This window comes from Sapajus apella, unplaced genomic scaffold (assembly GCF_009761245.1).
Source record: "Sapajus apella isolate SASKATOON/1434 unplaced genomic scaffold, GSC_monkey_1.0 scaffold13, whole genome shotgun sequence".
NCBI lineage: Eukaryota > Metazoa > Chordata > Mammalia > Primates > Cebidae > Sapajus > Sapajus apella.
This window is the reverse complement of record NW_022436953.1, coordinates 1,399,386-1,407,104: the sequence shown is the minus strand read 5'-3', so window position 1 is coordinate 1,407,104 and position 7,719 is coordinate 1,399,386. Positions and strand designations below refer to the sequence as shown.

The 7,719-nt window shown below is 45.7% G+C and overlaps 1 non-coding gene across 1 annotated transcript; it reads right to left on the bottom strand.

Annotated features, from left to right (window-relative positions):
- On the bottom strand, positions 1-107 carry LOC116554228. Its single transcript, XR_004270112.1, has one exon. It is a non-coding gene; the product is annotated as a U6 spliceosomal RNA (small nuclear RNA).
- Between the last annotated feature and the right edge of the window lie 7,612 nt (positions 108-7,719).

Below are 7,719 nucleotides of genomic sequence, written 5' to 3'. Positions count from 1 at the left end.
AAATATATGGAACGCTTCAGGAATTTACATGTCATCCTTACGCAGGGGCCATGCTAATCTTCTCTGTATCATTCCAATTTTAGTATATGTGCTGCCGAAGCGAGCACAGCATTCTGGGTGTTTTGTTTGTTTGTTTGTTTGTTTCTGTTTTTGTTTTGGTTGAGATGGAGTCTTGCTCTGTCACCAGGCTGGAGTGCAGTAGCATGATCTCGGCTGACAGCAACCTCCGCCTCCCAGGTTCAAGTGATTCTTCTGCCTCAGCGTCCTGAGTAACTGGGACTACAGGTGCATGCCACCACACCTGGCTAATATTTTATTTTCAGTAGAGATGGGATTTCACCATATTGGCCAGGGTGGTCTCGATCTCTTGACCTCGTGATCTGCCCACATCGGCCTCCCAAAGTGCTGGGATTATAGGCCTGAGCCACTGTGCCCGGCCTGGTATTCTGTTAAGAAGGTTTGCAAGATGTTACCATTAGGGGGCAGTCTGTGGGATCTCCCTGTTGTACTTCTTATAACTATGTATAAATTCACAATTGTCCCCAAAAGAAATGCTCACCCTGTGTAGGGATTTTTCTTACAGCTCCCTGCTTTAGCTGACTTTTTCAATTACCTGGCATGTGCCAGTCCCAACATGAGTAAGGTAGGAGGGCTTCTCCTCACATGAGTTGCTTGGTTGGTTTTTCCAGCTGTAAAATGGGGATAGCCATAGTGGTAACCTCAGTGTGGGGCTGTGATGAGAATTAAATGAGCTACAGTGTATAAATTCCTGGCATAAGTGTTCAAAAATAGTTAGCAATCATTGTGATTTTTATTTTTACTTAAAGCCCCACCACCACCACCCCAACCCCAAAATCAGACAAGAACCCACAAAAGGCCAGAATGTAGAAAGATCCAATTCCCACACATATCACTAAGCAGCTATATCCAGAAATCCGCTCACCACTCCTTAGAGAAATGGACTCAGCTTTGTGGCTGGGCCAGGCCCATCTGCTGGACTCTGCTTCTCCTCCCTTAGGATGGATGGGTCTTTTCCCTGAAGACTCCTGGCTATCTGTCTGTCTGCAGATAGCCTCTGAAGGCCCCTCTTTTTCATTTCCTAACCTCGCCTCAGGTCTGAATTCCAGAATAGGCTATTGCCACTCCCTACCCACTCCCATCCCCCACCCTGCCCACCCCTCTGTATCTTTCTCAGACCACTCTCTTGGTGGATAGTTTCAGTGGCACCCTGTGACCTCCAGGATAAAACGAAAGCCTGGTGTATTCAACTCTGGGAGTTCCCAGATGTGTCACACCTTCTCCCATTACTGCAACTTTCTACAGATCTATAGACTACTCCCACGTTCTTTATTATTATTATTTTTTTCCAAGACAGAGTTTCGCTCTTGTTGCCTAGGCTGGAGTGCAATGGCGAAATCTTGGCTCACTCCAACATTCACCTCCCAGGTTCAAGCAATTCTTCTGCCCCAGCCTCCCAAGTAGCTGGGATTGCAGGCACGCGCCACCACACCCGGGTAATTTTTTGTATGTAGTAGAGATAGAGTTCCGTCGTGTGGGATAGGCTGGTCTCACACTCTTGACCTCAGCCTCCCAAAGTGCTGGGATTATAGACGTGAGCCACCAAGTCCAGTCCAACATTCTTTAGTTGGCCAGCTCTTATTCTTCCTCCAAAATTCAACTGAGATCCCACTCCTTCAGAAAGACTTCTCTGACACCTCCGCCATCATCGGCCACTGTATGGATTAGGTGTCCTTCTGATTTGGCTCCGTGGGCCTGCCCCACCCCAGCATTGGTGGCTTCTCTCTCTAGACAGTGAGAGTCCTGAGGGAACTGACTATAATTTCTGTGTGTCCAGCATCCAGCACAAAGGACGTACCAACAAATGTTCCTTGAATGAATGCATGCATGTCAGTTTCCTCTTGGAGCGCAGAACTCACATCTCTTTCAACAAAAGCCCCAGAACAATACCCTTTTTTTTGTTTTTCTTTTCTTTCTTTCTGTTTTTAATGTAATTTTATTTTATTTTTGAGATAGGGTCTTGCTCTGCTGCCCAGGCCGCAGTGCGGTGGTGCAATCACAGCTCACTCCATCCTCTAACTCCTGGGCTCAAACAGTCCTCCTGCCTCAGCCTCCAGAGTAGCTGGCACAACAGGCACATACCACCACACCCAGCTATTCAAAATTTTTTTTTTTTTTTAAACTGAGGTGTTGCTATGTTGTCCAGTCTGGTCATGAACCATTTCTTAAAACAATGACTGTGAAATAAGCAACAATGAACTGGACAGAAATTCTACCCTCTATGAACTCTTTGTTCAACAGGAGACGCTGACTTGACTGAGCCATGATACAAAGCAGGGGATCCTAGGAGCAAAGAGAAGAGGCAGATTTAATCTAAGAGAGAGGATGGGGAAAGTTTTCTGTCCAATGTAGTATTTAAGCTAAGGAGGCCCCACCCTTCTTAAGAAGAAAAATTTTTTTTCTTTAATATCCTAAGTACCAGCCAGGTATAGTGGCTAACACCCACAGTCCCAGCACTTTGGGAGGCCATGGCGGGCAGATCACCTGAGGTCAGGAGTTCCAGACCAGCCTGGCCAATATGGAGAAACCCTGTCTCTACTAAAAATATAAAAATTAGCCAGGCATGGAGGCACATGCCTGTAATCCCAGCTACTCAGGAGGCTGAGACAGGAGAATTGCTTGAACCCAGGAGGCTGAGGTTGCAGTGAGCCAAGATGGCACCACTGCACTCCAGCCTGGACGACAGAGCAAGACTCCATCTCAAAAAAAAAAAAAATTATGTATATATCCTAAGTACCGGACATTCTCCCATTGGTAATTTACTCCAAAGGTAAATTTTAGTTTCTTTGCAATTCTTCCTCGGCCTCAGGCTGACAATAGAGAGTAGTAGTACTTGTCTTCTCTTCCAGCAGCTTTAAAATTGAGGGATATTATTAAGAACTTCTAGACATTATTTGGAGGGAACATTGAAGAATACAGGAAAGCTCTAAAGGCCAGAAAGGGAAAATAGTCAAGGCCAATATCAATGAACAAAAGTCTGCCCTTATAATTAGATATGGATCCTCTTGACTGTGCTGTCCTGAGTCTAATTCTGATTTTTTTCACAATCAAGTTCTAGTTCCTTCTTTCCCTCCTCCAGCATTCTGCCTCAGCTACTGATGTTTTTCCCTGGATAGCAGACAGGTGGAAGAGACTAAGGGAGAAAATTAAATAATCACTGAGGATAATATCTTTTTTTTTTTTTTTTGAGACGGAGTTTCACTCTTGTTACCCAGGCTGGAGTGCAATGGCGCGATCTCGGCTCACCGCAACCTCCGCCTCCCGGGTTCAGGCAATTCTCCTGCCTCAACCTCCTAAGTAGCTGGGATTACAGGCATGCGCCACCATGCCCAGCTAATGTTTTGTATTTTTAGCAGAGACGGGGTTTCACCATGTTGACCAGGATGGTCTCGATCTCTTGACCTCGTGATCCACCCGCCTCGGCCTCCCAAAGTGCTGGGATTACAGGCTTGAGCCACCGTGCCCGGCCTGAGGATAATATCTTACCTTGACATTTTGCAGAGGTTAGTCTTTGCATTAATAAGCAAGTGTGTTTATGGCCCACATACTTGACTCATAAACCTCACTGTGGCCCTTGGAGAAATACTAGGTGGAAATGCTGAGAACAGGCTGGTAAATGAGGGAAGAGAGAAGGGACTGTCTAAGCATGCCTCCTCCACCAGATGGCTCCCTTGCCCACTCTTATGGAAAAACATGACATTTCAGAAGCATCAGCCTCAATGCGTTTCTCACCATTTCCACACTATGACAGATATTTTCATGCTTGTAGCTGCATTAGTTATCTCTTGTTTGTTGTGCAACAAACTATTTCAAAACTTGATGACTTAAAACAACAATAAGCATGTATTATCTTACAGTTTTGGGGTTCTGGGTGGCTTAGGTCAGAAAATCAAGAGCAGCTTGGTGGTGGTTTTGGCTCAGGCCCTTTCACAAGGTTGCAGTCACATGTTGGCCAAGGAGGCAATCATCTGAAGGTTTAGTGAGGCTGGAGGATGGGCTCCCAGGGTGGCTTCCTCACATGGCTGAGAGGTGATGCTGACACTCTTTCATAGTGACAAGATGGCAAAGGTGCCATTTCCTCTTACCTGGGGCTCTCCTTAGGGCTTCTTGACTATCCTCCTGACATGGCGGATGCCTTAACCCAGAACAGATCCACAGGGAGGCAGGAAGGAAGCTAAAGGTCTCTTATGATACATCCTCAGAACTCACACACCATCATTTTCTTTTTCTTTCTTTTTTTTTTTTTAAGATGGAGTCTCACGCTGTTGCTTAGGCTGGAGTGGAGCGGTATGATGTCAGCTCACTGCAACCTCTGCCTCCTGGGTTCAAGCAGTTGTCCAGCCTCAGCCTCCTGGGTAGATGGGATTACAGGCACTCGCCACCATGCCTGGCTAATTTTTGCATTTTTAGTAAAGACGGGATTTTGCCATGTTGGCCAAACTGCTCTCGAACTCCTGATCTCAGGTGATCCGCCCACCTCAGCCTCCCAAAGTGCTGGGATTACAGGCACGAGCCACCACATCCAGCCCACACCATCGTTTTCACAACATGCTATTGGTTTTACGTGTCAGTCCTATTCAGTGTGTGGGAGAATCATACAAGAACATGAACCCCAGGAGAGGAAAATAACTGGGCTACCCTGGAAGCCGTCTGGAGGCTGGCTGCTATGCTCTGCTCCGTCAGCTTAAGATGCCCTTTCCCTCCCCCCAGCCTCCTCCCACTCACCTTTTACACCCAGCTGGAATGTCAGGTCCTCTGTGAAGCATTCCCCAATTCCTCACGCCCTCCTCTGTACTTACATAGAACTCTCTTTCTTTCTCTCTCTCTCTCTCTCTCTTTCTCTCTCTCTCTATCTCTGAGACAGAGTCTCACTCTGTCACCTAGGCTGGAGTGCAGTGGTGCAATATCAGCTAACTGCAACCTCAGCCTCCTGGGTTCAAGTGATTCTCCAGCTTCAGCCTCCCAAGTGGCTGGGACTACAGGCGCCTGCCACCATGCCTGGCTAATTTTTCTATTTTTAGTAGAGATAGGGTTTCACCATGTTGGCCAAGCTGGTCTCAAACTCCTGATTTCAGGTGATCCACCTGCCTCAGCCTCCCAAGGTGCTGGGATTACAGGTGTACACCAGCACACCCAGCGTTCCATCTCTTTTTTTTTTTTCTAACTTTTATTTTTGTTTTGGGGTATGTGTGTGGGTTGGTTCTATAGATAAATTCCATGTCATGGGGGTTTAGTGTGCACATTATTTTGCCATTCAGTTAACAGGATAGTATCCTGTGTATTTATAGGTAGTTTTTCAATCCTTAGCCTCCTTCAACTTTGCATCTTCAAGTAGGCCCTGGTGTCTGTTCCCTTCTTTGTGTCCATGTGTATTCAGTGTTTAGCCCCCATTTATAAGTAAGAACATGCAATGTTTGGTTTTCTGCTCGTGTGTTAGGTCACTTAGGATAATGGCCTCCAGCTCCATCTATGTTGCTGTGAAGTCTGTGCTCTCATTCTTTTTATGGGCTTGTTATATACGTACCATATTTTCATCTTTTTTTTTTTTTTTTTTTTTTTTGACACAGGATCTCACTCTGTCACCTAGGCTGGAGTACAGTGGCACAATCATGGTTCACTGCAGCCTTCACCTCTTTGGGCTCAGGTGATCCTCCCACCTCAGCCTCCCAGGTAGCTGGGACTACAGATACACACCACCAAGTTCAGCTAATATTTGTATTTTTTTGTAGAGTCAGGGTTTCACCATGTTTCTCAGGCTGGTCTCGATTGTCTGGGCTCAAGCTGTCCACTCGCCTTGGGCTCACAAAGTGTTAGGATTACAGGCATGAGCCACAGCACCCAGCCTGTACCACATTTTCTTTATCCAATCTACCATTGATTCCATCTCTATTTGTCATCTATCATCTTGCATTTCATTCTATCTCTTGAACATGAGTGTTTCTCCCATTGTTTCCTAAGTTCTTAAGAGCAGGAAAACAGAATTAACATTTTGGCAGCCTGTTTCTACCAAGTATAGAGCCGTGGCATAGTAAGTACTCAATGAATCCCTGTTTAAAAATGAATAAATAAAATGGAAAATAAGAAGTTGGTGGGGGCCGGGCGTGGTGGCACGTGCCTGTAATCCCAGCTACTCAGGAGGCTGAGGCAGGAGAATCACTTGAACCCAGGAGGTGGGAGGTTGCAATGAGCTGAGATCACGCCACTGCACTCCAGCCTGAGCAACAGAGCAAGACTCCATCTCAAAAAAAAGAGAGAATTTGATGGGAATGTGGAGAAATTGGAACCCTTGTGCACTGTCGATGAAAATGTAAAATCGTGTGGAAAGTAGTGTGGTAGTTCCTTTAAAAATACAAAATAGGGCCAGATGTGGTGGCTCACGCCTGTAATCCCAGCACTTTGGGAGGCTGAGGTGGGCGGATCACCTGAGGTCAGGAGTTTGAGACCAGCCTGGCCAACATGGTGAAACCCCATCTCTATTAAAAAATAATAATAATAGCCGGGCGCGGTGGCTCAAGCCTGTAATCCCAGCACTTTGGGAGGCCGAGGCGGGTGGATCACAAGGTCAAGAGATCGAGACCATCCTGGTCAACATGGTGAAACCCCGTCTCTACTAAAAATACAAAAAATTAGCTGGGCATGGTGGCGTGTGCCTGTAATCCCAGCGACTCAGGAGGCTGGGGCAGGAGAATTGCCTGAACCCGGGAGGCGGAGGTTGCGGTGAGCCGAGATCGCGCCATTGCACTCCAGCCTGGGTAACAAGAGCGAAACTCCGTCTCAAAAAAAAAAAATAATAATAATAATAATAATAATACAAAATAGAATTACCATATGATCCAGCAATTTCACTTCTGAGTATCTACGCAAAAGAATTTAAAGCAAAGTCTCAAAGAGATATTTGTGCACGCATGTTCATTTGAAGATTATTCACAATAGCCAAAAGGTAGAAGCAACTCAGGTGTTCATAAATGGATGAATGGATGAACAAAATGTAGCATACACAGAAGATGGAACGTTATTCAGCCTTAAAAAGGAAGGACATTCTGCACATGTTACAACATGGATGAGCCTTGAACACATTATGCTCAATGAAATAAGCTGGTTACGAAAAGGTAAGTACTTTTTGATTCCACTTCTATGAAGTACCTAGCATAGTCAACTTCAGAGATAGAAAGTAGAATGGTGGTTGCCAGGGGCTGTAGGGAAGAGGAAATGGGGAGTTATTGTTTAATGGGTTCAGAGTTTTAGTTTTGCTAGATGAGAAGAGCCATGGAGGTGGATGGTGGTGATGGCCGAAGAACAGTAAGTATGCGCAATGTCGTTTAACAACAATATGGAAGGACTTAATACCATTGAACTGTACACTTGAAAATGGAAAAGTTTATGTTATGTGTACAAGTGTACACTTGAAAATGGTCCATTTTATGTTTTTAGTTGTATCTTACTACAATTAAAACAATTCGAGCCGGGCGCGGTGGCTCAAGCCTGTAATCCCAGCACTTTGGGAGGCCGAGGCGGGTGGATCACGAGGTCAAGAGATCGAGACCATCCTGGTCAACATGGTGAAACCTCGTCTCTACTAAAAATACAAAAACATTAGCTGGGATTACAGGCACGCGCCACCATGCCCAGCTAATGTTTTTG